The sequence below is a fragment of the Pleurodeles waltl genome, chromosome 4_2, assembly GCF_031143425.1.
Source record: "Pleurodeles waltl isolate 20211129_DDA chromosome 4_2, aPleWal1.hap1.20221129, whole genome shotgun sequence".
In the NCBI taxonomy this organism is placed as follows: Eukaryota; Metazoa; Chordata; class Amphibia; order Caudata; family Salamandridae; genus Pleurodeles; species Pleurodeles waltl.
Window position 1 is genome coordinate 610,299,493 of NC_090443.1, and position 23,101 is coordinate 610,322,593.

Below are 23,101 nucleotides of genomic sequence, written 5' to 3' on the forward strand. Positions count from 1 at the left end.
TGGTGTGAAACCAATGATCACTAACTTGGACTGAAGCCACACAAGCACAATACAAATCAGTAGAGGGGTACATTTATAAGAAAGTGGGAAATCAATCCTGATGCGCCACTTTTCTTGCGTCACCCTGACACCCTAACAACACCATGTGTGCGCCGCATTTACAATATGGCTCACCATGGCGCACATTAGAATAATTGTGTCACAAATTATGAGGTTATTGTGGCCCTTTGCAGGATTAGCCCCAAAAATTATGGCGATAATCCTGCAAAGTAAAGGGAGGGCCATAGACTAATATGGGTGTGTCATTTTAACACCTGCCTTGGGCAGGCATTAAAATGGACGCAAAAAATGGTGCAGTGAAATCTTGCATTTTTAATTGCGCTATTTTCTAGGGTCTCCCAGGGCCAGAACGCCCCCCCTTGCATACATTATGCCTGGCGCAGGCATAATGTAGCACAAGGGTTTACAAAGTGGTGCAACCACTTAATTACAAACTCAAACTTTAATAAATAGGAAAGGTTGTTTATAGAATTCAGTCTCAAAACCTCAATAGGCGTAGACTCAAAACAGAACAGCAGAACAGAAGTCCAGCAGGGCTGTGCCATGAAGAGCAGTCAGCCCAGGAAAAGGGGGATTCCTCATTTAAAGACAAAGTGTACTTCCCCTTTCCCCTTGTGTGGACTAAGACCGGAGTGGTGTTTCTAGATTAGAGTTTCTATATCAGACATGAAAGAAGATCATGGTAATTCTCTATCTCCTAGACTCAGTTCTGGCCTTTATCATGTTGTGTCCATTCCCTTAGAAGCAGGCCTAAAGCTACAGTATTGCATTCTAGGCATGTTCATCATCAGTGTGCAGACTAGTGCTCCTTTAATCTCACACATCAGTCTGCCTACTGTAGGCAGTGTCTACCCTCTGCATACATGATCCACAAGGAAGAGTCCCATGTCAGCAGATTACAGCGGGTCTAATCCAGGATGATATCAGCTGCATGATCAGAATGTCCTTCTTGGCATTCTCTGCAGTCACAAAGCCTCTCTTTTTACTGGTGTGCCTTCCTTACTCTGCAGTCATTGGTACCGTTAACTAGATGTTTTACATCAAAGTAACTTGTACTTTGGGGATTGCATTACTTTACATCAGGAGTCTTTACTTCATGAAGGCAAGCATATTATTACTTTTTTGGGGTTCAGGAATAGGGTAGGTACCTTGGTAGTTAGGTTGTTATAGGGCTTAGGAATGGGTTGCGCATAGGGGTAGTTAGGGATTTTTAAGGCTCAGGGATGGGTTGAGCAAAGAGGTAGTAAGGAGCTTTTAGGGCTCATGGATGGGTCGTGTGTAGGCATAGTACGTTTTTAGGGCTGAGGAGTGGGTGGCAAATAAGTGTAGGAAGGGGTTTATAGGGTTCAAGGGATTAATGGTTATGAGGTATTAAGGGAGTTTTAGTGCTCAAGAACGGGTGTTAAGATTTTAGGGGTACTGAGGGGATTGTTGGGGCGTTTTAGTGTACAGGGTGAGTATTTACTTTGCTGAGGTGTGTGTGTGTTTTATATTTCTGTTAATAGCTTAGGTTTTAGGGATAAGTTTAAGGGTGATAGGGTCCTTGTATTGATAGTCTTAATGTTATGTAGCTGTTTGACAGAGAGGGTTATAATATGAGGATTGGGTTATTTATTTTTAGGGTTCGGTGGTGGTTATCTTTTTGGGAATGGGTATTTATTTTATGTAATTTGGGGTTAATGTGTTAAGTGTTAGAGATTAGTTGCAATGGTGACAGGGATCCTTGGTGGGATGTGTATTAATTTTGTGTAGCTGTTTTGAGAGAGGGTTACTATTAAGTATTGGGGTAATTATGTTTACTTTTAGGGCTCAGGGTGGGTATTTTTGGTGGGGTCTGACTTTAATTTGCATTTTTAATCAATGGAGGAGAGAGGTTTATTTCTTAAAATGTTATTTATTTTTTCATTTTAAGGTTAGTGGATGAGTTATTTATAAGCATACAATACATAATGCATCATACATTTTGTATTATAAATTTGAATTTTAATGTGGTAATTATTGAGTTAGGTTTAATAACCACACATGGTCTTTATATTCTCTTTAATTCATTTTATTAACATTGATGTTATCAAATACCTTTCTAAGTATTACATTTTTTCGACAGCCATTTTTCTTATAACATCAAATTTTCAAAAATGTCAAATTTAATTATTTATTTGTTTAAAACAATAAACCCTTTCTAATGTCTATTTTTCCTTTTTTCAACAGTTTATCATTGATTTCTACTGTATAAAACAACCTTTTTCTGTTGTAATGCCTTCATTTTTAGTTATTGGCTAGTCAGAGAGCCTGTTGTATTCTATATATGGTCTGCAGCCTGCTCATAGGCTTCCCATTTGCTGGCTCCATCGTCGCTGTCATATTCTTTCTCCACATTTGTCCATCGCATGCTTGCGTCATGCCTCTTCCTGTGTTAGGACCTCCCTGAGAGAATGGACCAATTACTACTATCCATCCAATGCTCCTGTTTTAGGAACTGTTTTAGGAATTACGTTTTTCTTTGTTAAAGAGCCCTTCACACAAGCGCTCATGTTTTCTCTCGCTCTAAGCTCAGTTTCTGTAAACAGGCCTGTAAATCTTGTTCTTATCTTGTCACATTTGCTGTGCATTTAAAGACCAAGGTCAAATGTCAGGCGCTGTTTTTGAGGGTGCCTCTTTACTTTTTGTCCTCTGACTTCAAAGTGACAGGATTTCCCGGTGATGCTTGCCCATCCCTTAACCTTTTCCCGCTTTGCTGCTTGAGCCGTTCCCCCACCCCCTCCCTCATTGTTGCTTGCCCCCTCCTTGCTTGCTTGCCCCTCCATCCATCATTGTTCAACCCAGCCCTCTGATGACAATGTTTGCCTGGATCACACTGTTCCTTGCAGACTTGACTCTTTGGGGGAAGCTCTCCTGTCATGGACTTGATTTCCATTACTGATTTGATGCTGCTGACAAGGAGAAGGCAGAAACAATAGACTACAAAGAACCCTGCAAAGCAGGCAAGTGGCTGCACCCATCACGCTCAGAGCCTGTCTGTGTGGCAGCACTGAACACTGACTCACCTGCCTCTCACATGTGCACATCTGAAAGTAGTTTATGATTCTGTGATTGTGCTGTACTGGACCTCTGTGTGCGTGCCTGGTAGTGTTTAATAAAGAAATACACTTTTTAATTCTTTTTAATTCTGGAAGATATTTATTCACATCTACAGTAAAGTGCAAAACATATGTCTCTCTTTCTTTGCATCATAGAATATGTCTTCGGTCTAACCCACTAGAATCTCTAGCTGTCTTTGATTCTTCTATCGGTCTAACCCACTAGAATCTCTAGCTGTCTTTGATTCTTCTATCTCTATGCTGTCTTTTCTATCCTTTTCCTCTTGTTGTTTATCTCTTTCTCTATCTCTGCCTGTCTTTTGCTGTCTGAGTCTCTCACTTCATCACTACCCCCATGCACACACTTTCTCCCATCTTTCTTGTTATCCGCATATCTATGTCTGCCTGCCTGTGCATCTTTCTATCTCCTTTCCCCCCACCTTGCTCAGTATGGCTTTATTGTTTTGTATTGCGTAGTCTCTTTCTGCATGTTGTCCAAGTTTCTCTGTATTGCTTTCCACACCCGTCTTTCTCTCAGTCTTTCTTGTACCTGAAGTATAATCACTAGGTAGAGCAAAGTTTGTTAATAAACTCAAGTGATCTTTATAAAAAGTGAGGACAGTGCGTGGGGATGGGGAGAAGGTAAGCGTATGCAAAGCAGATTAAAGGCTTACAATTCCGCATGCAGCATGGCCTCTCAACTGCTACACTAGAATAAACATCTAAAACAACCATATGATGTGTAGACGTGAAGCTTAATACATGTATGTTCAAAGGCAAATGTTAAACTATATTTTTTAAAGAAGTTGTTCGTTCAAAAGGATTTTCCATCAATGTCAGTATGATGTAAGCAGTCCTTTTAAATTATAGTGATTGTTAGAAATGGGGTTTCTAGTTGGCAGTGGTTTGCACCCTGTCCAAGTAGGGACCCTCACTCTAGTCTAGTAAAACATGACCAAAATGACAAAAATCCAACATAAACAAGTAAAAATATCTCTTTAAAAAAGTTTAAGCAAGCCTCAAGCCATAGGAATCAATGGATGTATCTCTTTAGCACAAGGTTCCTAGGATGCATCAAAAACAAAGACAATGCGGACCACAGGGGAGGTGAGGCAGTGGAAAAGCAAAGCAATGCTTTGGTTCCTTAATGGGGAGCTGATGCCTTGATTGTTTCCTCGCATGTAAGGTGGTGAGGTGAGTTGGCTCCGTACAGGCAGGGGAGCGATTTGTTGATTCTTTAACCGCAGGAAAGGAGATGCGTTGATTTTTGGACATGCAGCCTCGGTTCCTTGCTGCATTGTGGGGCCAATGAAAAATTGGCACCCAGGGACGATGTGTAGAAAATCCAGACACGCTGTGTTGATGGGACCACAGTGAAACAGGTACTGTGTTGATTCTGCAGCTGGAAGACAAGGGCTACATCGATTTTTCAGCCATGAGACAAGTGCTGCGTTGATTCTTCTGGCGTGGCGCGTTGATGTGTGAATTTTATCCTTCAGATCACCAGCTTGCACTTCCAAGGGCCCAGAGACTGGGGTTGGCACCACTTGGCAAGTTGGAACTCTCAGAAGAAGAGCCCAGGCACCTGCAGATGAAATCTTTGATGCCCCTGAGACTTCTTAACATGAGGCAAGCTAAATCCGAGCCCTTAAAATACCTTTGGAAGCATGATCTAGAAAGGCAAAGTCCAGTCCTTTCACTACCAGGACAGAAGCAGCAAGCAGCAGGCCAGCACAACAAAGCAAGAGGCACAGTGGCAGTCACTACTACAGGATCCAGCTCTTCTTCCCTGCAGAATGTCCTCAATCCAGAAGGATTCTCACTCTGTGGTGTCAGAGGTCCAGTACTTACACCCATTCCTGTCTTTGAAGTAGGCAAGCTTCAAAAATAAGTTTTTGTAGTGCACAAGGCCCTGCCTTTCCTTGCCCTGGCCCCAGACACACTCTGGGAGGTTGTAGATTCCTTTGTGTGGTGTGAGGGACAGCCTTATTCAGGTGCAAGTGTCAGCTTCTCCCTCCACTCTAGCTCAGGAAGACCCATCTGCCTGGTGCGGGGCACACCTCATCTCCTTTTGTGCGACTGTCTAAAGTGAATGCACAGACAGTTTAACTGTCAACCTGACCCAGATGTGTATTCAGCAGATAGGTAGAGGCACAGAATGGTTAAGCAAGAAAATGCCCACTTTCTAAAAGTGGCATTTTTAAACTTACAATTAAAAAACCAACTTCACCAAAACATGTATTTTTAAATTGTGAGTTCACAGACCCCAAACTCCACATGTCCATCTTCTCCCAATGGGAAATTACACTTAAAATATATTTTAAGGTAATCCCTGTGTTATCCTAAGGGAGAGATATGCCTTGCAATAGTGAAAAAGACACTTGGCAGTATTTCACTACCACAACATGTCAAACACACCAGTACACATCCTACCTTTTAAATACATTGCATCCTGCCTATGGGACTGCCTTGGGCATACTTTAGGGGTGTCGTACAAGTAGTAAAAGAGAGGGTGTGAAGCTGGCAAGTGGGTGCCATTCCCCGGTTGAAATGGCAGTTTAAAACTGCACACACAGACACAGCAGTGGCAGGCCTTTCTGAGTTTCACGTAATACCTATACTTTCACTTCCCTGTCGCGTCCACTGAATTTTCGTGAGCTTACCTTTTGGCTTATCATGGCCTTTCTCTTCATTTGAACTCATATCCATGACTTAAAGACTGCCTACTAGGAATTTAATTAGCAGCATTATTTCGGTACATGGTACATCTTTTACCAGACCTGGTGCATACACGTTTTTGGACTTTTGAAAACTATCCAATTTTTCTAAGTAGAACTACCTACATCCATAATCTCGCCTTGAAAAAGTCCTTGTGACAAAACACATGTTGGCTGATCGCAGAATATATTTGTTCCACGAAGAATAAAATCTCTTCAACCTCCACATTGTGTTTGGATTTGGACTTATCTTTCCACTTTGGAATTGATTTCCAGACTACCTTTGGTGTGCCCTCGTACTCTTAGATATTTGTTCTAGCACAGTTCATTTGTTAGTGATCAGTGCTCCAACACCCGTGGTGGTCGGGTGTTCTTACCGGGTTGGCACCCGCAACAATTCTACTGCAACTTTAATTCATTTGTCATACATCTAAATGCAGATTTGCGAACACTAGGCATTGACCACCATTTTCTGTTTTGCAGGTCTGAGATATGTTTACAGGGCTACTCATTTGGGTGGCACAACCAGTGCTGCAGGCCTACTAGTAGCATTTGATTTACAGGTGCTGGGCACACAAAGTGCATCTCACAGGGACTTGCTGGTAAATCGAATATGCCAATCATGGATACATCAACTACCAATACAATTTAGACAGGGAGGACTTGCACTTTAGCGCTGGTCAGCAGTGGTAAAGTGCCCAGAGTCCTAAAGCAAGCAAAAATGAATTGCAGCACACAGTCAAAACAGGAGGTCAGAGGCAATATGTTTGGTGATAACCCCACAAAAAACGCTATTTCCAACAGTGATACACATTTTGTGCAATTGCCTCATGGAGAGCTTTCTAAGATTCTTCTGCAGGCTTTCTGTACAGCTGCACACCAACCCTTGCAACTTGGTTGATGACAGGAAAACTGCAGGTTAGCGTTGACATGAGGGATTTCACTACACTCATCAGGTGCGCCCATTTCCCTGAATACCTTTGATGTCTACAGCATGCACGTGAGGCCTGATTCCAAGATTTTGCTATGACTTACTCTTCATCTGGTAATTTTTCACAATCTTCAGCCTTGCTGAACAGCAGCCGCACTGCTATATCACATGGTTAAAAGACATTGACAACGCCAATAGCTCTCCCATTGCCGTGACCTATGGGCTCTGCCAGTGCTTGTTTGTGTTTTCTGGATGCTGCAATTGTTTCTGCAGTCAATGGAGTGTTGCAATCGGGGACAGAGGGATACAGTTGCAGTGGTCAGATAAGATTTTTTTTTTCAAACTATTAGTAGTAATAGGGATACCTTTATTGTAGAGTAAAGATAAGAGAGGTCGTTTGTTAGTAACTGCAGTTTTGCTATTGTTTTTTAATGTTTTTATAACTGTTCTTTCTTATCCAGGTTGCCAGAGATCTTGTCTGTACACATTTTTTGGGTGTGTTTTTTTGTGCAATTAGAAGGGCGGGGTTGTTACTCCTTAGCCTTTTACTATACTGTGTATCAGTTTTCATGTATTATTTGTTTTTATTTTCTCCCAAAGTTTATCATAGACTTGGACTGATTCCTTGGCACTTTGGATTGGCTTGTAGGGGGTGTCTGTAATAAGCCTATTTTTTCTCTCCCCACTTTCTTTTCTCCATTTATTTGTTTTTTTAATAAAGTCTTTTGTGACTAAATTTATATTCCTGTTTTTTAAGGGCATCATACATGGATTGCATTGTGAAGGAGTGGAGTTGTTTTCATAAATCATATTAGATGTATGATATGATTGAGGGTTATTAAAACCAAAATATAGATTCTATTTAAATCTGATTTTCTTTTACAGTATGCCTTATTAAGTCGGAAAGGGGAAGACTTAAGGGTATTGTTCCAGCCAATTTGCATTTTAAAAGTTGAACACAGATGAGTAATGGCATGTTAATAATGTAACATATATGAAGTATTTTCCAGGTTTCTATACCCCCAAACATAGAAAATTGTTGAACCTTTTAAAGGAGTCATTCACTCAGTTTTTTCTTTTTACAAATTTTGTCTTGTAGATTTCCTGATGAAGAAAATTTCCAGGAAATGATGGAAGGTGGGATCTGCTTTTCATGTAGAAAAGGAAAAAATAATTATGCTAATCCTCAATGGCATTATTAGCTTTTACACCTCCCTGTAAGTAGGTCGAATAGCAATGGCTTCACTCAATATGAAAACGTGTAGTGCTCATATCATCTGACCTGTTTAGCTGGCCAATCCATCTTTCCTCAAAATAATTTAGTACTGGTGCCAATATTTCTTAATTGTTTGAAAAGTAATCAGACTGTATAACTGCAATGTAGAAATCACCTACCTGTTCAGGAGGTACAAAAGCTAAAGCTGATAGTTTTTTAATTTCAAACTGCATTTTACTATCAGTCATTTAGTCTCCTGAAGGTATGCTCATGTATTTTACTCCAGCTAGTCTGGGTAAAGAGGAAATAAACCTGCATTTGGGGTAGCATATTCAAATCGCTATCATTGCCAATTCAAAGTCAGTTAAGTTTTCCAAATGGGAAACAGTGGTGAAAAAGGTGCTGCATAGAGCCCACTTCGACAGGGAGTTACCCTTATGGGATTTGGAGGCATTCCGCTCTATTGACCGGGATATATCCTTGGAAAGGTGTATTCTGGGCGGGGACCTATAGCTGGGAAAAATGTTCATTACATTTCAGGAAGCACAGGCTGCATTTGAGGTAGGACAAGGGCACTTCCTGCAATTTGCTAAATTGGAAGATACTATAAAAGAACTTTGGTACACACACCCAGCGGACTATTCTATAGAGCTTTTCGAGGGGAATCAAACAAACAGGGATACAAGGTGAGGGATGCGTGAGAGGCAGATCTAGGAAAACCTATTTAGGGCTCAGACTGAAATCATGTGTGCAGCCCAGTGAAAGCAGTATCCAGCAATAATCGATTTAAGCTACTCTACTTCAGTTATTTGCACATCATATACATAACACCAACCAACTCAACTGTATTGATCCTAATAGGAGGGCAAGCTGTGCCTGTTGTGGAGAAGAGGGGGCCACCTTCCTTCATCTAGCTTAGCACTGTGTCTAGGTCCATAGGTTCTGGCAAACTGTAGTACCCCAAATCTCTGAAGCAGTAGGCATAGCTGTCCTCATCACGTCTGGTGCATACCTGTGAGGAGGGGTGTGGCAGCCAAAGGGATGCAAGATCTCACACAAGCTCCTACAATTGGCATTACTTCTCACAGAGTAGAGTAGCGATGGGATGGGTGGGGCCATGGGTTCCAAGCGAGGTCTTATGGGTTAACAATGTGCTGGAATGGGGAGTTACTGAAGAACAACATATGAGGGTCTCTCGGACTGATAATAAAGTCACAGAGGATTTGGTGGCCTGGGGCGATGTTGGAATCTTTCAGTGAGCACAGTGATATGGATGCAGACTCAGACCAGGAGGACCTGGAGTAGTGAGGAAATGCAGCCTCACTTTATGTAAGAGAGGTGATACTGCAGAGTGAGGTTTGTTTGGATTTGTGGTGTCTATAATTTGCTTACTATCTTGGCACCTGTCTTGACTCTTCCCATCTGACAGACTGGTGATTGAGTCCCTAAGTTTTGTATTATAAGACTGGGCCCTATTACCATGCACTCTAAGTTATGTTGATATATAAAAATGCATAAACAAAGGTTTAAAAACATTATATGTTTCCCAGCTCTTTTAAAGCCAGTTTATTTCACTGTTAAAAATTAATTATATGTGGAAGAGTGATTGCCTGACAGTAATCTCTGTATAAGTGCCATGTTAGTGTTGTTTATTTTAGCCTGCACAGTGTAAGTATGAGTGTACAGATGGGGTATTGTTTAAATGTCCCAGCCATCATCCAAATTCCACCTGATTGTATTTATTCACTGGAATTTCTCCTTTAGATGGTGTCTTTGTGACAAGATGTATGTAGCTATTTGTCGTTCAGTTTTCCTCTTCTGACGTTACTGGTTTTTATTAGTTGCTCGTGTAATTTTTCCATAGTTGAAGTATCTTCCCACTGAAAAAATGGACACATGCAAAAAAAATATGATGAACTGCTGATAGGTATTTTAATTCACAGTAATTTCGAATGATGTTCCTTTTTAAGCTTTCTAATCTTACCTTAAGAGGTAGACATGTTGCACTTTTCTGTGACACAGTCTCGCCTCTGAGAGAGATCTTTGGATGAGTGACCACAAAATGGTTGATGATTTGTATTTTTCGTGTGTTTCACTGTTTCTTTAGTTAGAAAACTTTACCCGCATCTGTTTATTTTGTGAATCTTAATTTCTGCAAGAAACCTATTTTCAATCATTTGTCGTAAATTTGCTGTTTAATCCACTGTCGAAGGGTGGATCAGAAATAAGGCTTAGGAGGCTTAGGTCATGGTTGTATGTTGGCGTTTATTACAAGTACATATGTGTTCACTGCAACAATAAAAATGCTTCCTTTGTTTTTTTTCTTCCTAAGGGAACGTCCTGTGTATGTGGGTCAACTGTGACCAGGGAGTGACGGTTTTCTCTTGTTCTCTTTCCTTCTCTTAGAATCCTTGCCGATCTCCCACCATCATATCTTTCCTTCTCTTCGAATTCTTGCTGATCTCCTGCTGTCATCCTCGGGGAAAGAAGAGACACTGCGGTAAGTTGTTATCTGTCATAATATACACCACCACCGATACACCTATGTGGCGTCACTCATCTGGGCAACAGAGTGTTAGGATTATGGCCATGGGAGGGGTGGAAAAGCTCTCAGACACTGGGGAATGGTATAGTATTTATGCACAAGAACACTACGGTGACTGGAGTAGATGCTGCATGCCTTCAGCAGAACACTCCCCTCTCCCCAATCTGCGTGGAGTAGAGAAGAAAGAAGTGGTCTCAGAAGCAAGCCAAAAAAAAGATAAAAATTCAGAAGGAATGGGAAAAGAAAAAAAAAATCATGCCAGAACAGAAATAAGTGAAACTGAAAGTATAACATAAAATAAACTCTCCCCGCAATATTCAGTGCCAGCTCCGGTTAACTCGCCACGAGGGCCACAACTCTTCCTGAGTTGTGTTAGTGTCAGCGCGTAGTGAGAGGGCGATGGACACCACCATTCTTTTGTCCAGGTCTCATCCTCCTCCTCCTTTCTCGGATCAGCGTCTTCCCAGTCGCCTTCCTCCGTCGGGTTTTGTTGCGTCTGGTTTGAAGCCTGTATTTGACACACCTCTCCTTTGTTGTTCTTGCTTCTTGATATATCTGCTGTCTCTTTGTTTCTTTTCTTCTTCACATTCTCTGTGCTCCTCTGCCTCCCCATGCCCTATTTTCTCTCGCCCTTTTTCTTCCCTGTTCCGCCCTCCTTCCGGTTGATCCCTCGGGTGCATCCAATGGAATTCGTTGGTTGGGGAGTCACTTCCGGGTCTCCATTCCTGCAAGCTTAAGTCGATTGTCACTCTTGTTGTTTTCATATCCCTGCCCTCCCGACTTCTGTTTTCCTTCACTTCTTGTTCCAGGAGCTGCGTGGATTGAGTGAAGGGGAAGCGATCCGTCTCCGGACTTAGCAGCACGCCAGGTAAGGAGTGGGCTGGGGCGGGAGCACCTTAACATCCACATATTTGGGTGTGTTTGTTCCTCTACTTTGGTGAGGGATTCATCATATTTAGTAAATTGCACTTATTTTCAACATTAATAAAAACATTTTTATAGCATTCATGTTAATGTGACCTATGGAAGTGTATGGAAATAAATTGTTTTGAGGTATTATGCGGGTCATTCCAACCTCGGCGGTAAAAGGCGCTTACCGCCGTGCAGAAGACCGCCATAACACCGCCGCGGCCGCAGTAAACCGCCACGGTCATTCTGATCCACAACAGGCAAACCTCCAAAATACAGACATCCACAAAAGTCCGCCACACCAAAGGCCAGCTAGAAACTGGCGATGACTAGACCTCCACCGTCATGCCAACAGAAATACGCCCACACTATCACGACACACGAATCCACGCGGCGGTCTTTCAACCGCGGTATTCCATTGGCGGTACACACCGACGCGCTCAAAATACACACACACTTACAAAACACAGCCACGTTGGACAATTCAAAATACACACACTTGAGACACATACAAACAATACTCCCACACACCCAACACAATATAAAACACACACCCACATCACCCACAAACCCCCACTCCTAGAGATTCGTGAACACGCACAGAGGTAAGAGATCCGAGCACCCAGATGCGCAATTCACCCAGGAATATTACCACGCACTTCAAACTACACACCAATACACATCACCACACTTAGCACCACACAATCCACCCCACACATCACCCAAACCACCCCATGGCACCGCAAAGACACCCCAGGTTTTCTGAGGCTGAACTCAGGGTCATGGTGGAGGAAATTGTACGGGTAGAGCCACAGCTCTTCGGGACACAGGTGCAGCACACCACCATTGCCAGGAAGATGGAGCTATGAAGCAGAATAGTGGACAGGGTCAACGCTGTGGGACAGCACCCAAGAAATCGGGACGACATCAGGAAGCGGTGGAACGACCTACGGGGGAAGGTGCGTTCCATGGTATCCAGGCACAACATCGCGGTGCAGCGGACTGGCGGCGGACCCCCACCTCCTCCCCCAGAATTTACAACATGGGAGGAGCAGGTCTTGGCGATCCTGCATCCTGAGGGCCTCGCAGGAGTAGGCGGAGGAATGGACTCTGGTAAGTCAAATCTTAACTACTTCATCCTCCCCACCCCACCAGCATGCCAACTCATACCCCCACCCTCACCCCACCCCCATCACACCTACTCCTTGCAAATGTCTCACCCTCACAACCCACCCATCCCAACACCAAGCCCTGCATGTGACCACAAAGCATGGACACCCATCACCTAAGCATGCCCACTGCACATACCCATCCCCCCCCCAAACCACCGTCACAAAAGCCCCCACACAGGAATGCAAGCACAGGGGTACACGGGCACCCACCCATTGCACGCTATGGCACACACAGAAGCAATAATCATACTTTTATACCCCTGCAGGACCCGAACGCCACGTCACCGCGCAGGAGGGTCCACAAATGTCCACTCCACCCCCAGAAGAGGCCCACAGTGATGACAGCACCTCTGTCTCCCTGGATCTAGATGACCAGCCCGGCCCATCGGGGACCTCTGGACAGTCAGTTTCCCTCAGACAGCCACAGGCCACAGCAGACCTTCCCCCCTCTGGGAACACCAGCACAGCACCCACACAGCGGGCCCATATCTCAGTCCCCAGTACACGTCAATCAGCGTTGTGTCCACCACTACAGGGCACCCAGGTTAACCCACCACCCCAACAACAACAGGGACCTGGGGGCAGTGGTAGTGGGCACACGGTCCAGGGGACAGAGGCACAGGGAAACAGGGGAACTGTGAGGGCTGCTGTGCGACAGGGGGGGGGACAGGCCTAGGGAACCCACTCTCCACGAGGCCCTCTCCTCCATCATGGGAGCATACCACCACTCCCAGGAGACGATGGCGACGGTCCTGGCCAGGTTTCAGGGGATCCAGCTTCTGCAGGAGCAACAGTATATGGGGTTCAGGGAAGAACTAAGAAACATCAGTACCGCCATGGGCACCATCGTAGTGGCTCTGAATCAGGTAGTCACCACATTGCAGGACACTGTTGCACCACAAAGGGCCCCTGACACTAGCATGGACCAAGAGCTGCCTACCACCACCGCCGGCGCTAGTGGACAGGAGGCCCCGACACAAGACCAACAGGCCACCAGAACCCCAACCCCTGCAGAAGGAGGCTGAGATCCAGGAAGAAGACAGAGTAAGATGCCAAGACCCCCGCCAGCAAAGGATACAACCCCTGATTGTCATCCCACTGTCCCACATTGACACCCTGTCCAACCTTACACTGCCCCTGCTCCACTTTCCACAGGCATCTGGACAATGCACCTGTGATACTGATAGTCTGGACTCTGCCATGGACAATCCTCCACCACCACACCTCAACGATTTGCAACCACCCACCAATTTAGAGCACTGTAATAAACACACTTATTGCATAAACCAATCTGGAGTCTGGCTGTGATTTTGTACAAATGTATTAGACATTACCGTGCTATATGGCATATTCACATTGTGATGCCAACATACCAATGTCACACAGCTGTAGTCCATGGGGAAATAAAACAGATGTCACGCAGTGGGGCCCACATCTCTGAAATCGGAAGGGAAAGTCACAACTCAGTTACCATACACTGGGGGAAAAGGTCAGACAGTAGAGGTAGTAGGGGTTAAGTATATGTAATATGTTGGTGTGGATTCTTACCTGTGTGTCATTGAAAATACTGCTGTATTACTGTGTTCCTGTTCTCTATGTCGTCCTCTTCGCCTTCCTCCTCTTCACTCTCCACAGGCTCCACAGCTGCTACAACACCACCATCTGGACCATCCTCCTGCAGAAAAGGCACCTGGCGGCGCAAAGCCAGGTTGTGAAGCATACAGCAGGCCACGATGATCTGGCACACCTTCTTTGGTGAGTACGTTAGGGATCCACCAGTCATATGGAGGCACCTAAACCTGGCCTTCAGGAGGCCGAAGGTCCGCTCGATCACCCTCCTAGTTCTCCCATGGGCCTCATTGTACCGTTCCTCTGCCCTTGTCCTGGGATTCCTCACTGGGGTCAGTAGCCAGGACAGGTTGGGGTAACCAGAGTCTCCTAATAGCCACACACGGTGCCTCTGGAGTTGACCCATCACATAAGGGATGCTGCTATTCCGCATGATGTACGCGTCATGCACTGAGCCAGGGAACTTGGCATTAACATGGGAGATGTACTGGTCAGCCAAACACACCATCTGGACATTCATGGAATGATAACTCTTCCTGTTCCTGTACACCTGTTCACTCCTGCTGGGGGGGACCAAAGCAACATGTGTCCCATCAATGGCACCAATGATGTTGGGTATATGTCCAAGGGCATAGAAATCAGCCTTCACTGTAGCCAAATCCCCCACCTCAGGAAAGACGATGTAGCTCCGCATGTGTTTGAGCAGGGCAGACAACACTCTGGACAACACCTTGGAAAACATGGGCTGGGACATCCCTGATGATATGGCCACTGTTGTTTGAAATGACCCACTTGCTAGGAAATGGAGTACTGACAGCACCTGCGCTAGAGGGGGGATCCCTGTGGGTTGGCGGATTGGTGACATCAGGTCTGGCTCCAGCTGGGCACACAGTTCCTGCATAGTGGCTCGGTCAAGCCTGTATGTCAGTATGACATGTCTTTCCTCCATTGTCGACAGGTCCACCAGCGGTCTGTACACGGGAAGATTTCTCCATCTCCTCGCATGTCCCAGCGGAAGGTGCCTATGAAGGACAACAGCGAGCACAGAGTCAATCAACCCACAGGTACGTAACCACAGCTTGCACATAACACGATTCCCAATGCATTGAATGGCTTGTATGAGTGTTGATGCAAGGCCTAGGTATGTGTGACGCAGTAGAAAATAAGGCATGTGGGCCCTTGAAATGGCGGCTGCCTGACCTGTGAAGTGCGACAATGGGATGTGAGGTCAATGCGCTGGCGTGGCACACCATGGCGGTAGGCGGTCGAAGACCGCGGCGCAAAGCTGCATTGGTTAACATTGAACCCTATGGGTCTCAGGAGCCAATGACGATGTGCGCCGGCGGTCGCAGTACGCACCGCCGCGGTACGCACCGCCGCGCGGCGTGACTGCCATTTTCTATCTGCTTAATCACTCAATACCTGATCTTCCACAGGAGAGGACCTACACTGCAAGTGCTGCTGTGACCACGGTCTGGAAGAGACAATGGCTCATGCGACTGGGGAAAGGGCCCCTGCCTTCACTGCTCAGGAGTTGGAGAAACTTGTGGATGGGGTCCTCCCCCAGTATGCGCTACTCTACGGTCCTCCAGACCAACAGGTAAGTACACTGGGACCATGCTTTGTGGCCAATGCCTGTGTTGAGTCGGGTGGATGAAAGATTGTGGTGAGGGGAGCGATTGAGGCATGCATCAAACGACAGATGAGAGCATGTGCCACATGGCAAGGGTGGGGATGGGGGGGCCACTCACATCGAGCATGCAGAAGGTGATGATTATTCTTCTCTCCCTGTACATGTCACATAGGTCAGCACCCACCAGAAAATCGGTATTTGGCGTGCCATCGCCAAGGACGTCCGGACCCTGGGGGTCCACCAGAGACGGGGCACCCACTGCAGGAAGAGATGGGAGGACAACCGACGCTGGAACAGGAAGACAGCGGAGGCTCAGCTGGGGATGGCCTCCCAACGTGGGAGGGGTGCCAGTTGTACTTTGACCCCCCTGATGTCCCGGATCCTGGCGGTGGCCTACCCCGATTTGGATGGGCGCGTGAGGACATCACAGCAGACACAAAGGGGTGAGTACACTCAAATACTGGTGACTTTGCGCGCAGTGGAGGTGTCTGGGTGGGGGAGGAGGGCTGTGGGTATCCCTAGGCCAGGGCGATATCTGTAGGCTAGGCCCCTCCGTAAGGCATGGCCCTGTGCCCCCGCCCCCCACCTCTGTAGGGTGCCAAGTACAGCTATTCATTGCCCTGTGTCATGTATGTGAGCAGAGGTCGCCCATAGGCTTGTAGGCCATGTCCCACGGATTGCATAGTCGACCCCAAGTGCGCGGCGTAGTGCAGGGGGCTTCTGTGTCTGTCCTGTCCGCCAACGGTGTCGCCAATGCATGCACTCAACATTTCTTTATTTTTCCCCACCCCCCCTTTTTTTGTCTTCCTGTTCATTTGTGCATTAGCATCATCAGGCGGAGGAGAAGTGGCATCGGAGCACGAGGGAGCTGCATCTCACATGGCCATGGCAGGCCATGCAACTGACTCGGATTTCACCAGTGAGATGGAGGGCGAGGGGAGCTCCACAGCGGGGACTCGTGCGGATGTCAGTGACAGCGACTCGTCCTCTGAAGGGAGCTCCCTTGTGGTGGCGGCAACATCCGTGCCCCCCGCTACAACAGGTACAGCCGCCACCCAGCGCACCAGCACCGCCCTCCCAGCAGCCCCTCAGCGTTTGCCCCGTACCCGCTCACCCAGGAAGGTGGGCATCTCCTTCGGCCCAGGCACCTCAGGCCCTGCCCCTGTCACCCCTGCTGCCCTCAGTGAGGAGGTCATTGACCTCCTGAGAACGCTCATTGTCGGGCTGTCTACCCTTTTGAATGCCATCCAGGGTGTAGAAAGGGAGGTGCACCAGAGTAATGCACACCTGGAGGGCATTCATTCGGGTCAGGCTGCCCATCAGCGATCGTTCAACACTCTGGCCTCAGCACTGATGGCAGCAATTGTCCCTGTCTCTAGCCTCCCCCCTCCAACTTCCTCCACCCATACCCAATTCCCTGTACCTCTGCCTATCCCAGACACACCATCAGACCAGCCTGCACACACCTCAACACCCAAGGGAAGCTCATCCAGACATAAGCCCCACACATCACACAGGCATTCACACAAGCAACATCCACATGCAGACATACCAACACCCACTGCCTCCACTGTGTCCCCCTCCTCCTCGTCTCCCTCCTCCCTCCCTGTCACGTCTCCACTCACACCTGCATGCACAACATCTTCAGCCACTACGTCCATCACCAGCACACCCACCAGAACCCCCGCACACGTGCAGTCACCACCCCCACTACCATTCACACGTCCCCTGTGTCCTCTCCCAGTGTGTCTGTCACCCCCTCTTCCAAGCTACACAAACGCAGGCAACCACCCACCCAACAGCCATCCACCTCACGACAGCCTCCAGCCCAAGCACCTGCACCCAAAGACACCAGACTTCAAACTCCTACAACCACAACCTCTTCCTCCACTCCCATACCTACTACACCTACCTGTCCCTCTCTTCCTAAACTTATTTTCCTTTCCAAACTTGACCTCTTCCCAACAACTCCCCCACCCCGTCCATCTAAAAAGACTCCAGTCAGAACCTCAGCCACCACATCAGCGGGCCCTGTGAAGACAGTCTGCCATGGACTGTGGAGTCCCCCACCCTCAAGGGCAGCCAGCTCAGTAGGGAGCCAAGGAACGGGCAGCCCACCGCCGCAAAAACATGCGAAGATTGTCAGTGCCCGGCGCGAGAGGCCTAAAACACCTGGGACCAAAATCCCTACCATGGCTCCGGCAGGGAGTGTGGTGCCACCTGGCACACCGCCAAAGGTGGGGGAGGGCCACAGGCGACCAGGGAAGGCTGGGAAGGGCAGCACACCCGACAAGACCGCCAGCAGCCCAGCTGTGCAGGAGGGCCCCGCATGCCCCATCCCAGGTGGGCAGGAGGACACCAACAGGCCAGGTACTGCAGCCCAGGAGGGCCCCACCAGGCCCATCCCAGGTGGGCAGGAAGGCGCAGCCAGCCACAGGTCAGGTGGCGAATGACCTCCACGCCATGGGCTGATCCGCTGAACTGGGCACTCATCCGAAGCACCACTGAACTGGGCACTTCATCTCAAGCACCGCTGAACTGGGCCCTTCATCTCAAGCACCGCTCCGCTGGGCCCTTCATCTCAAGCACCGCTGAACTGGGCCCTTCATCTCAAGCACTGCTCCGCTGGGCCCTTCATCTCAAGCACCGCTCTGCTGGGCTCCGCGGTCTCAAGCACCGATGAACTGGGCCCTTCATCTCAAGCACTGCTTCGCTGGGCCCTTCATCTCAAGCACCGCTCCGCTGGGCCCTTCATCTCAAGCACCGCTCCGCTGGGCACCGCCGTCTCAAGCACCGCTCTGCTGGGCCCTTCATCTCAAGCACCGCTCCGCTGGGCACCGCCGTCTCAAGCACGGCTGAACTGGGCCCTTCATCTCAAGCACCGCTCCGCTGGGCACCGCCGTCTCAAGCACCGCTCCCCTGGGCCCTTCATCTCAAGCACCGCTCCGCTGGGCACCGACGTCTCAAGCACCGCTCCGCTGGGCCCTTCATCTCAAGCACCGCTCCGCTGGGCACCGCTGTCTCAAGCACCACAGCGCTGGGCCCTTCATCTCAAGCACTGCTCCGCTGGGCCCTTCATCTCAAGCACCGCTCCGCTGGGCACCGCCGTCTCAAGCACCGCTCCGCTGGGCCCTTCATCTCAAGCACCGCTCCGCTGGGCACCGCCGTCTCAAGCACCGCTCTGCTGGGCCCTTCATCTCAAGCACCGCTCCGCTGGGCACCGCCGTCTCAAGCACCGCTGAACTGGGCCCTTCATCTCAAGCACCGCTCCGCTGGGCACCGCCGTCTCAAGCACCGCTCCCCTGGGCCCTTCATCTCAAGCACCGCTCCGCTGGGCACCGCCGTCTCAAGCACCGCTCCGCTGGGCCCTTCATCTCAAGCACCGCTCCGCTGGGCACCGCCGTCTCAAGCACCGCTGCGCTGGGCCCTTCATCTCAAGCACCGCTCCGCTGGGCACTGCCGTCTCAAGCACCGCTGCGCTGGGCCCTTCATCTCAAGCACTGTTCCGCTGGGCCCTTCATCTCAAGCACCGCTCCGCTGTGCACCGCCGTCTCAAGCACCGCTGCGCTGGGCCCTTCATCTCAAGCACTGCTCCGCTGGGCCCTTCATCTCAAGCACCGCTCCGCTGGGCACCGCCGTCTCAAGCACCGCTGAACTGGGCCCTTCATCTCAAGCACCGCTGGCCCATTGGCGGAAGGGGCAGGCCCGCATCTGTGTCGGGCAGGGCTGCACGAAGCACTCTGGGCACTAGTCCCCCTCCAGTACCAGTGGAGACTGATATTGACTTGAGAGACTGTGGCTTTGCACTCCCCAGGATGTAACAGTGGGCAAGCCACCCACTGTAGAGACTTGAGAGACTGTGGCTTTGCACTCCCCAGGATGTAACAGTGGGCAAGCCACCCACTGTAGAGACTTGAGAGACTGTGGCTTTGCACTCCCCAGGATGGAACAGTGGGCAAACCACCCACTGTGTACACTTGAGAGACTGTGGCTTTGCACTCCCCAGGATGGAACAGTAGCCATGGAGGCCCCTTGTGGATCTGGCGTCGTGGACTCATCTGGCTGAGGTGCCCCCCCTTCCCTTCCCCCTGAGGTGCCTGTAGTTTTGGGATCTGATGCCCCTGCAGTGTTCTCTCCGTTGGAGTCAGGTATCCTGTGTGGGCTTTGCCCATGTGATTTGGGCCCAGTGGTCCACGGACAATGCCTGATACACATATCGGACTGGACAATTTATGTATATAAAGTTTTAGATGTGTGATATATTTTAAAGCCAGTAATACAATATATTCCAATGTTTATAATCATTTCCTTTTGTGTTTGCATTCTTCCGGGGGGCTTGGGGGGGGTAACTGTGATGTGTTGCTATGCATTGATGTGTGTGTTGTAGTGGGTGAGGGTGAGGGTGGGTGTGTCGCATATGTGTGTTCCCGTAATTTTTTGCCTACCCCCTCCCCTGTGTCGTAGGTGCAGTACTCACCGTTGTCTTCTGCGCCGGCGTTCGTGCTCCTGGTAGAGGAGCAGGAAGACAATCGCTGTGAGGATGTGGAGTTCGGGTTCCATGCTGTCCAGATTCCTCGTGGGGTGTAAGGAGGTGAGCATTTTCCATTTGAAATGGCTGTTTCCGCCGTGTTTTTATCGGTGGGGCTACCGCCCCGGAAAAGGTGGCGGATTGGTGGGTTGTGATAGGGTGGGCGGTACATTGTCTCCCGCCTGTCTGTTGGCGGTGACCGCCGCACTGTTTGTTTGTCCCGCCGTGGCGGGCGGTGTGTTGAAGTGGCGGTCTCTGTTGGCGGTTTCCGCCAGGGTCGGAATTGCATTTTTTTTACCGCCAGCCTGTTAGTGGTTTTGCCGCCGCTTTAACACCGACCGCCAGGGTTGGAATGACCACCTATATGTTTTAACAACTTCCTCTTTAGAAACAAGTATATTATAAATGTAATGCAATGTAATGGTATGTGCTGTGGTTGTAATTTACATACTGGTACATTATAACTTGATGTAATGGCATCCAAAGTAAAAAATGCATAGTAAAGTACTGCGATGTGAAATTCCACAGAGTAAAAGCCGACATTCCTTTTTATCACAGCCTGAAGCCACATCATGTTTACATCCTTTAGCTAGAGTTGATGACAGGCTAGATCCCTGATACGAGCGCCAACTACTTTCCTTTACTTACAGCTGTCCGTTTGAAGAACCAGAGTGAGCATGGACATAGGCCAAAGTACAGTTAGATCTTTGGACAAAAATGTCATCCATTCAAGTTATTTTTGGTGGTAGGGACGGAGACCTGGCGCAGTTGTCTATTTTCATCTTGTATTATCTGTTTGGTTGCAAATATGTTACACTGTTGGAGTATTGTGCCTGACTTCTGCATTGCATTGACATTGCTATTGATTTTTATCCATGTGCATTATACTTGTTTATCATTTGTGGAAAAATGCACAAATACCAACACATGACAATACAATACATACATTGCGGAGTAGAGAAGGGTGATCCCAAAAGACTCCAGGGGCCATATTACACAAGTGCCCCGGTGGCGCAATAGGTGTTTGTGCCCACGTTGTGCACCCCCAGGGCACTTTGGTATTACAGAAGGGGCTGCAAATGCTTGTGTGGCCCCTACTGTAATAGAGATAGTACTGGTGCACTTATAGTGCCAGCGCTATCACTATAGGGAATTCCCTTATTTGCACGGGGGTGTGGCTCTATCCAAAGGTTGGAATCTCTTTCTCTTTACCTCTGCCCCTGTGCTGTATTACTGATGTGTGTGCAGAGGCAAACATGGCTTTAGAAGGCCACTGAAAGCGCACCACAAAAATGTGGTGCACTTTGAGTGTGCCTTTTAAAGGCAGCCCTCTAAGGGGATGAAAAGGGGTCCTGGGGCCCCCAGACATCCCCCTCACAGCCACCTGCAAAGGGATCACTTATCCCTCTGAAAAGTGCCTGCGGGTTACCACCTGCACAGAGAAACACAGAGGAGTTTTTGAACAGCTGCTCTGTATTTCTCTTGAATGCGCTGACCGGGGGCATGGGGAAATAAAACAGATGTCACGCAGTGGGGCCCACATCTCTGAAATCGGAAGGGAAAGTCACAACTCAGTTACCATACACTGGGGGAAAAGGTCAGACAGTAGAGGTAGTAGGGGTTAAGTATATGTAATATGTTGGTGTGGATTCTTACCTGTGTGTCATTGAAAATACTGCTGTATTACTGTGTTCCTGTTCTCTATGTCGTCCTCTTCGCCTTCCTCCTCTTCACTCTCCACAGGCTCCACAGCTGCTACAACACCACCATCTGGACCATCCTCCTGCAGAAAAGGCACCTGGCGGCGCAAAGCCAGGTTGTGAAGCATACAGCAGGCCACGATGATCTGGCACACCTTCTTTGGTGAGTACGTTAGGGATCCACCAGTCATATGGAGGCACCTAAACCTGGCCTTCAGGAGGCCGAAGGTCCGCTCGATCACCCTCCTAGTTCTCCCATGGGCCTCATTGTACCGTTCCTCTGCCCTTGTCCTGGGATTCCTCACTGGGGTCAGTAGCCAGGACAGGTTGGGGTAACCAGAGTCTCCTAATAGCCACACACGGTGCCTCTGGAGTTGACCCATCACATAAGGGATGCTGCTATTCCGCATGATGTACGCGTCATGCACTGAGCCAGGGAACTTGGCATTAACATGGGAGATGTACTGGTCAGCCAAACACACCATCTGGACATTCATGGAATGATAACTCTTCCTGTTCCTGTACACCTGTTCACTCCTGCTGGGGGGGACCAAAGCAACATGTGTCCCATCAATGGCACCAATGATGTTGGGTATATGTCCAAGGGCATAGAAATCAGCCTTCACTGTAGCCAAATCCCCCACCTCAGGAAAGACGATGTAGCTCCGCATGTGTTTGAGCAGGGCAGACAACACTCTGGACAACACCTTGGAAAACATGGGCTGGGACATCCCTGATGATATGGCCACTGTTGTTTGAAATGACCCACTTGCTAGGAAATGGAGTACTGACAGCACCTGCACTAGAGGGGGGATCCCTGTGGGTTGGCGGATTGGTGACATCAGGTCTGGCTCCAGCTGGGCACACAGTTCCTGCATAGTGGCTCGGTCAAGCCTGTATGTCAGTATGACATGTCTTTCCTCCATTGTCGACAGGTCCACCAGCGGTCTGTACACGGGAAGATTTCTCCATCTCCTCGCATGTCCCAGCGGAAGGTGCCTATGAAGGACAACAGCGAGCACAGAGTCAATCAACCCACAGGTA

The 23,101-nt window shown here is 48.4% G+C and overlaps 1 long non-coding RNA gene across 1 annotated transcript in view; it reads left to right on the forward strand.

The window, feature by feature from the left end:
* LOC138294194 (uncharacterized) overlaps positions 1-23,101 on the forward strand; it is a 65,797-nt gene that overhangs the window by 13,544 nt on the left and 29,152 nt on the right. Inside the window, exons 2-4 of the long non-coding RNA XR_011203258.1 lie at positions 7,885-7,922; positions 10,408-10,501; positions 11,356-11,414. This is a non-coding gene — a long non-coding RNA (uncharacterized lncRNA). The remainder of the gene's footprint in view (positions 1-7,884; positions 7,923-10,407; positions 10,502-11,355; positions 11,415-23,101) is intronic.